The sequence below is a fragment of the Apium graveolens genome, chromosome 8, assembly GCF_009905375.1.
Source record: "Apium graveolens cultivar Ventura chromosome 8, ASM990537v1, whole genome shotgun sequence".
NCBI classification, from domain to species: Eukaryota; Viridiplantae; Streptophyta; class Magnoliopsida; order Apiales; family Apiaceae; genus Apium; species Apium graveolens.
In genome coordinates this window covers 32438630-32447006 of record NC_133654.1, presented here as the reverse complement: position 1 = coordinate 32447006, position 8377 = coordinate 32438630, and positions in this window count along the sequence as shown.

The window sequence follows — 8377 nt, the reverse complement described above, 5'->3', positions numbered from 1 at the left end:
TATCTAGGCACGATGCCCAGATAGATTGTCGAAATAAGAAGGTAATGATGAAAACGCCAGACGAAAGGATAGTAACGTTCAAGGGCCAAAAACAAATAAAGAAGTTCTTAACGATGATTCAAGCCAAGAAGTTACTACGACAAGGATGTGAGCATTTCATGGCATATGTGATTGACAGAAGTCAAGAACCAACAAAACTTGAAGATATTCCAGTTGTGAATAAATTTCCAGACGTATTTCCCGACGAGTTACCAGGACTTCCTCCAGATAGAGAAATTGAATTTGCGATCGACTTAGCACCTGGAACAGAACCAGTATCCAAGGCCCCGTATAGAATGGCGCCCGTCGAGATGAAAGAGCTAGCGAAGCAATTGCAGGAGTTGTTAGAGAAAGGAGTAATTAGACCCAGCGTATCCCCGTGGGGAGCCCCGGTATTATTTGTCAAGAAGAAAGATGGAAGCATGAGACTGTGTATTGACTATAGGGAGCTCAACAAGCTGACAATCAAGAACAAGTATCCGTTACCCAGAATTGACGATCTGTTCGACCAGTTGAAGGGAGCCAAGTATTTCTCCAAAATTGATTTAAGATCAGGATATCATCAACTAAAGATCAAGCCAGAAGATATACCAAAGACAGCTTTCAAAACAAGGTATGGACATTACGAGTTTTTAGTGATGTCTTTTGGGTTGACCAATGCCCCGACAACGTTTATGGACCTGATGAACAGAATTTTCAAGGAGTATTTGGATAAGTTTATTATTGTGTTTATACACGATATTTTAATCTATTCAAAGAAGGAAGAGGATAATGCGGAACATGTGAGAACGGATTTGGAGATTTTAAGGAAAAAGAAGTTATATGCTAAATTCTCGAAGTGTGAGTTTTGGCTACAGGAAGTTCAGTTCTTAGGGCATATTGTTAGTAATGAAGGGATCAAAGTGGACCCGGCAAAGATCGAGGCAATTACGAATTGGGAGAGACCGAAAACACCCACCGAGGTAAGAAGTTTCTTAGGATTGGCGGGATATTATCGTCGATTTGTTCAAAATTTCTCGAGGATTGCCACACCATTAACAAAGCTTACACGAAAGAATGAGAAATTTATATGGAACGACAAATGCGAGGAAAGTTTTCAGGAGTTGAAGCGACGATTAATCACGGCACCTGTTTTGTCACTTCCAGATGATCAAGGGAATTTCGTAATTTCTAGTGATGCTTCTCACAAAGGATTAGGATGTGTTCTAATGCAGCACGAAAAGGTGATTGCGTATGCGTCAAGGCAATTGAAACCACACGAACAGAAGTATCATACTCATGATTTGGAGCTAGCAGCCATAGTTTTCGCTTTGAAGATTTGGAGACATTATTTGTATGGAGAAAAGTGCGAGATTTTCACAGATCACAAAAGCTTAAAGTACATATTCACACAGAAGGAACTTAATATGAGACAAAGGAGATGGTTAGAGTTGATCAAAGACTATGATTGCTCGATTAATTATCATCCCGGTAAAGCGAACGTGGTAGCAGACGCATTGAGTCGGAAGGAAAGGTTGAATGTGTTATCAGTACCTGAAGATATATATAGGGAATTTCAGAAATTGGAATTGGAGATTAAAGTTTGCAAGCCTAAGGAAGCGAAAGTATACAGTATGACTTTCCAACCAGAATTATTTGAGAAAATAAAGAAATGTCAGGAAGATGTAATGGATCAAGATATAAATCGCTTGGTAGGGGAAGAGTTATGCACGCAGAAAGATGACCAAGGTATTCTGAGGTTTTCATCTAGAATTTGGATTCCACCAGTGACGGAGCTGAAAAATGAAATTTTACAGGAGGCACATAATTCAAGGTATTCCATCCATCCAGGGAGTACCAAAATGTACAGAGATTTAAAGAAGAATTATTGGTGGCCAGACATGAAGAGGGAAATTACGGAATGGATTAGCAAATGTTATACCTGTCAGAGAGTTAAAGCAGAGCATCAGAGACCAAGTGGATTGTTACAGCCATTGGAGATTCCAGAGTGGAAATGGGAACATATTGCCATGGATTTCATAGTTGGATTACCAAGGACAAGGGCTAATCATGATGCCATTTGGGTTATAGTGGATAGACTTACCAAGTCAACTCATTTTCTGCCTATAAATGAAAGATTTTCGCTCGACAAGTTGGTCCATATGTACCTGAAGGAAATTGTAGTTCGTCATGGAGTTCCTGTGTCTATTGTATCTGATCGAGATCCAAGGTTTAATTCAAGATTTTGGAAGAGTTTTCAAGAATGTTTGGGCACAAGACTGAATATGAGTACGGCCTATCACCCCCAGACGGATGGCCAAAGTGAAAGAATGATGCATACAATCGAGGACATGTTACGTGTTTGTGCTATTGATTTCAAAGGAAGTTGAGACGAACATTTACCTCTGGTAGAGTTTGCTTACAACAACAGTTAGCATGCCAGCATTGGGATGCCACCCTATGAAGCCCTTTATGGACGCAAATGTAGATTTCCAATATATAGGGACGAAGTAGGAGAACGCAAGATACTTGGACCTGAACTGGTACAGAAGACAAAGGAAATTGTTGAAATTATCCAGAAGAGATTGATAGCCGCACAAGATCGTCAGAGAAAATATGCAGATCAGTCAAGGAAAGATATGGAATTTGAAGAAGGAAGCTTGGTATTACTGAAAGTATCACCGTGGAAAGGACTAACGAGGTTTGGAAAGAAAGGAAAGCTGAGTCCAAGATATGTCAGACCTTTTGAGATCCTAAAGCGCGTTGGCAAAGTAGTTTACGAGTTGGCGTTACCACCGCACATGGAGCACATTCACAATGTTTTTCACGCATCGATACTCAAGAAATATAATCCAGACTCCAGGCATGTAATAGAATATGAGCCAATAGAGCTTCAGGCAGATTTGTCATATATAGAGAGTCCGATAGAGATTTTAGAGGAGAGGGAGAAAGTATTGAGAAACAAAGTGGTAAAGTTAGTAAGAGTATTGTGGAGAAACCCAAAGGTTGAAGAGTCAACCTGGGAGTTAAAAAGTGATATGAGAGAAAAGTACCCTCATTTGTTTTTTTAGGAAATTCTGAGGACAGAATCCTTTTAAGGGGAGAAGGATGTAATATCCGGGATATATCGTGTAATTATTTTTCTATTAAATAATTATTATGTGAGTTCAGTATCTATTCTGTGAGTTAATTGTTAAATGTTATCTGTACTTGAATATTCAAAAATAATATTAATTGAGTATTTTAATTTTTATATGTCCAAAATAAAACATAGATAATTGTCATATCTTCCTAATTATTTTTATGTTGATTTATGGATTTATAAGGATCATATGAAATTTATAAAATCTTTTTCCGAGTATTTAAAATCTATTTTATAAAACGGGAACCAACCGACGTCAACCGTTGTTACGTTTTTGGAATCCGAAACTCTTCCGAGAACTCCTTCCTAACCTAATTGTAATATTCCGAGCATATTCCATGTTTCGACTTTTTCGATTCGGCGTACGGTTTGTCCTGCGCGGGTCCCGGCGTAACATTCTCGATACAATATTCGTTTCAGTAAATCAATAAAACCCGTATTTTCGATAAACGGGAGCTTTTTATTAAACTATCACAATTATCACTTCGTAATACGTGTAACCAGACGCTGAGACCAAGACCGCAGTACAAATTATACTGATATTGGATAATTATCCCGAAACCCGATACCGTTTGGATCAGTTTTTACAAATAAACGTACCGTTTTATATCCGGAATGATCCAACGGGATACTAATATTCCGTAAATATAAATAGCCTTTTTCCGTATTTTATTTCGTATCAAAATCATTTGCAGATAGTTAATTCTATAATTTTCAGAGAAAAATCCTAATTACATAAACTGTTCTAAGAATCAAACAGCAAAACGAAGGCGTTACCGATCTCTGTTTTCAAAGCTTGAGTAACCAAAACGAAGGATTTGAAGTGTTCTATCAAATTTTGAGCTTTGTTTCACTGCAGAATCAAAGGTTTATTTTCTGGAAATTTATTTATTTTCGAATTAAATTTATTAAAAATATGAATTTTTGTTCGAATGATTGTTTGTATGATTTGATGATTGCATATTGTAGAGCTTGTTTTCCTGATGATTTTGATATATTATACGTCTGATTTGGAGTTCAATAACATGTTCAAATTTGAGTTTGATTTTCGAATTTTAAAATTAGGGTTTATAACCCGTATGAATGTTCTTAATTGAAATTTGAGGGTTTCTTATTCAGGAAATAGATTGATGTTGTGGTATAGTGTATTGTATTCTCTGTGAAATTTGCAATCTAGTCGTACAAGTTTCATGAATCAACGAGGTCTGTAGAGAAGGGAGTTGTGTTTTGAAGTTTACGTCGAACCCGCCAGAAACCGGCGAGTTTCGTGATCAAATTCCAGTCAAGTCTGGGGTTATTGATGAATTTTGATTGCAGATATAGGTTCCTGGTGTTGTGTAGTTTAATTCTGGAGGTGATGGTGGTGGGAGGATGCCGGAGGTGAGTTCTCCGGCCACCCCCGATTTTCCGGCGACTGATACTACAAAATTACAGTTTAGTCCCTGTATTTTTTAAGATGGTGAAGTTTAGTCCCTGTAGTTTGCAAAGTTTTCAAAAATAGGATTCCTGTTTATAAAATATTTAAAAATCATATTTCCTATTTATTTTTATTATAAAAATTCATTTTTAATTTCTGAAAATTCTGAAAATTATTATTTTAATTCTGAAAATTATTTTTAATTCAAAAATAAATCTAAATTAATTAGTTAATTAATTAGTTAATTAATTTCAGTTAATTTTTAATTAATTAATTGGTCAATTCATTCAAAAATTAATTGATTAATTGATTTAATTAATTATTAATTAATTTTAATCAATTATTTAATTAGATTTAATTATTTAAAAATAATTTAAAAATTCCGAAAAATAGTTTCAAGTTTTAAAATATTATTCTAAATTATTTCCAAAGCTCGATAATTAGTATAAAATTGTTTTGGAGCTAGAATTGGCCTACCGAACCCTGTTTATTAACCCGAAATTTGATCCAACGACCCGTTTTAATTCCGAAAAATATTTTAAAAATAAATATCAGAAAGCCTATTTATGACCCGAGACTTCTTTATAAATAATATATCATTGATTACGTGATGTATTATGTGCTATATGTGACTTGTTGATTGACTATGAGTCTATATATTCGGTGTTTACTTGATTATTGCATAACTTTCAATCCGTTAATCGGATTTGGGTAAAACGAAGGGTAGATAGAAGTATGTGTTGAATAGAACTCTATGAGTCGATTATTGATAGATGTTTATGATATGTGAGCAGAAGAGGCAAGGCGTAGGAAAGGGAAACATGTAGTTGAGGAGTAAGACGATTGTGATTGGAAGCGAGTGCAGTGTAGTAAGCTAATACCAGGCAAGTGTTCTGAACTTTCTCGAGATATTGTAGTACTTGATAGTCGTGTTGATATTGCAAGTGCTTTGAAGCACTGTACCCTAAACCTTGATTCCAGTTATTGATCTTGAGCCGTAACCTGATTCTTTCTAGACCATTGATTGTTGTATACCCAAACACGAACCTCAAGTATACGATCCTACTCCACAAATACATACAAACTAAATATTAAACACTGAACCAGATTGCTTACACAATCAAATCTTTGTATTTTATGCTTTGAAAGACCAAATCCTTCAAACCCTGAAATATTGATTCCTTTGTTATCCAATTCTTTCATTACCCAACATCCAAGCTTTGAAATTACCTTATTGATCCTTACAAGGATTGAAACCCTTTCATTGTTAAACACTCATTATTGTTAATGATTCTGGTTATTAATTATTATTGCTTATTCTGTTATTATGTTAAAATTGGATTGTTTTTATAAAATTGTGGACCAGATTCGTGGTCAGACCATATAATGGTCAAGTTAGGCCAATGTGTGCCTTGGATCCAGTAGTTAGAGCAATGTTGTGTACTTTGATCGGGGTTAGTGCGTGACTGATCAGCAGCCTAACCTTGGTTTTTAACCTGAAAATATAATATCCAATTCTAAATCATAATCCATTGTTCACTTGATATCATAAACATGTTCACTTGATGATCATTATTCTCAGTTTTGTCCTTGTGACTTGCTGAGCTAGTTAGCTCATTTGTGCGATATTGTTTCTGTTCTTTTCCAGTTAAGAAGGAATCAGTTGGTACCGCGGATCCCCAGTCCAGCGCGAAAACTAGGGGTTCAGGTTGATCGAGCTAAGCTAGTAGGTTTTTTTGAGATAATTTAAGTCTGTAAAAGTTTGTAATAATGTTTAATACTCAGTTTTGAGTTTGGAATAGTTGGGATTTGAACAGTATGTAATATAAATAGATGTGTGGCTTGTGCGCATACTTTAACCTGTTGCGATCCGTGGTAGTTGGTAAATAGGGTCACTGCATATTATTGTTATCTTTATTATTGCTATAAGCAGGTTATAAATAAGGCGTGTGTGTGTGTGGACCCCAAACATCTGACCCGGGTTTGGAGGGCGCCACATTAAAGACCTTGGTGATTTACATTTTTTCTTGAGAATTGAGGTTACTAGAACTGCTTCAGGTATTGTCTTATCTCAACAGAAGTTTGCCAATGAGTTGTTACTTGAGTCTGGTTTTGACAATTCTTCTCATACTGTTACTCCCCTACATGTTCATCTTAAACTCTCCCTTACTAATGGAGATTTGATTGATCAGCCTGATTTGTATCGATCTTTGGTTGGTAAACTTAATTACCTTACCAATACTCGTCCTGATTTGTCTTACACTGTGCAAGTTCTTAGTCAGTTTATGCATTCTCCACGTTTTCCTCATTTGGTTGCATTGAAATACACTCTTCGTTATTTGGCTGGTATAGTGACTCAAGGTATTTTGTTACAAGCTTCTGATCGACTCACTCTCCAGGCATTTTCAGATGCTGATTGGGCGTCATGTATTGATACTAGGCGGTCTGTCACAGGGTACATCCTTTTATTTGGTAATTCTCCTGTCACTTGGAAGTCTAAGAAGCAGAATACGGTGTCTCGATCCTCTACAGAAGCTGAGTATCGTGCTATGGCCTCAGCTGCTGCAGAGGTGACTTGGGTCGTTCGTCTCTTGTCTGAACTAGGTGTCAATGCTCTTAAACCTGTGGTCTTGCACTGTGACAATCAGTCAGCTTTACACATTGCTCAGAATCCGGTGTTCCATGAGAGAACCAAGCATATAGAGCTTGATTGTCACTTCACTCGTGACAAGGTTTTGGAAGGTCTTTTACAACTCACTTATTTACCTACAAGATCTCAAATAGCTGATGTGTTTACAAAGGTTTCTCCTTCTGTTTTGTTCAATTCTTTGTTATCCAAGTTGGGAGTGTCTCCTTCTCCCACCTTGAGGGGGGATGTTGGAATATACTCTGATTCTCAGCCTAGCTCAGGAATGAGCTCAGCAGTGGATACAGTACACACAAACAAGCAGCAAAGGGAATGCCACATCAGCGTTAGTTACTTAGGAGTTTGTTATAAGAATAAGTTGTAGTATTCATTTCTCTCTCTAACAGATTGTAATATTTTTCACAATGTTCTCTCTACCTTCAATATCAATGAATGTTCTATCTTTCATCTTGTCCTTCATTTCTGCAACTTAATGTTTAGTAACGAAGATCACAAGGTTTAACACTCCACTTTACCATTGGCTTTAAAGCATCAGTGAATACACTGATATCATCAACAATCCCCTCCTGATAGCAACACCAATGTCACACACCATTAAAGATTAACGCCAACATAACTCAGAAGAACCTAGTTAAAAACTTCTTTATAATTAATAAAAATCATAAATTGTGAGTTCCTCAGGAAGCACGGATACGGCAGTTTAGTGCTGCACTGCGCACCCGGGGGTGCGGCTGGGTGCGCACCGGGTGCGCCACATGGCGTGTCCCTGAATTTCTGAACATGAGTGCGGCGGGGGTGCGGGAATGGGGTGCGGGAGGGGCAGTTTTCGTAATTTTTTAAACTTTTTGTTTTTAACTTTAAAACTCAGATTTCTTATTATTATTATAACTTATAACCTTAAAAACTCAAGCCGCCAAGACACATCTCAACGGGTCACTCATCTCAACGGGTCACTTATAACTTATAACTTGAGATTACTTCTTTTTCACTTGATGAGCCAGCGTTGGAAGCTATGTTTAATGATGATTGATATTTGACTCTATTATTTAATATGTTAATTTAATTATTAAGCATGTTGAACTTATATATTTCTCTATTTAGTTTAAGTTAAATGCACTCTTACTATTATATATTAATATATATATATTATAAT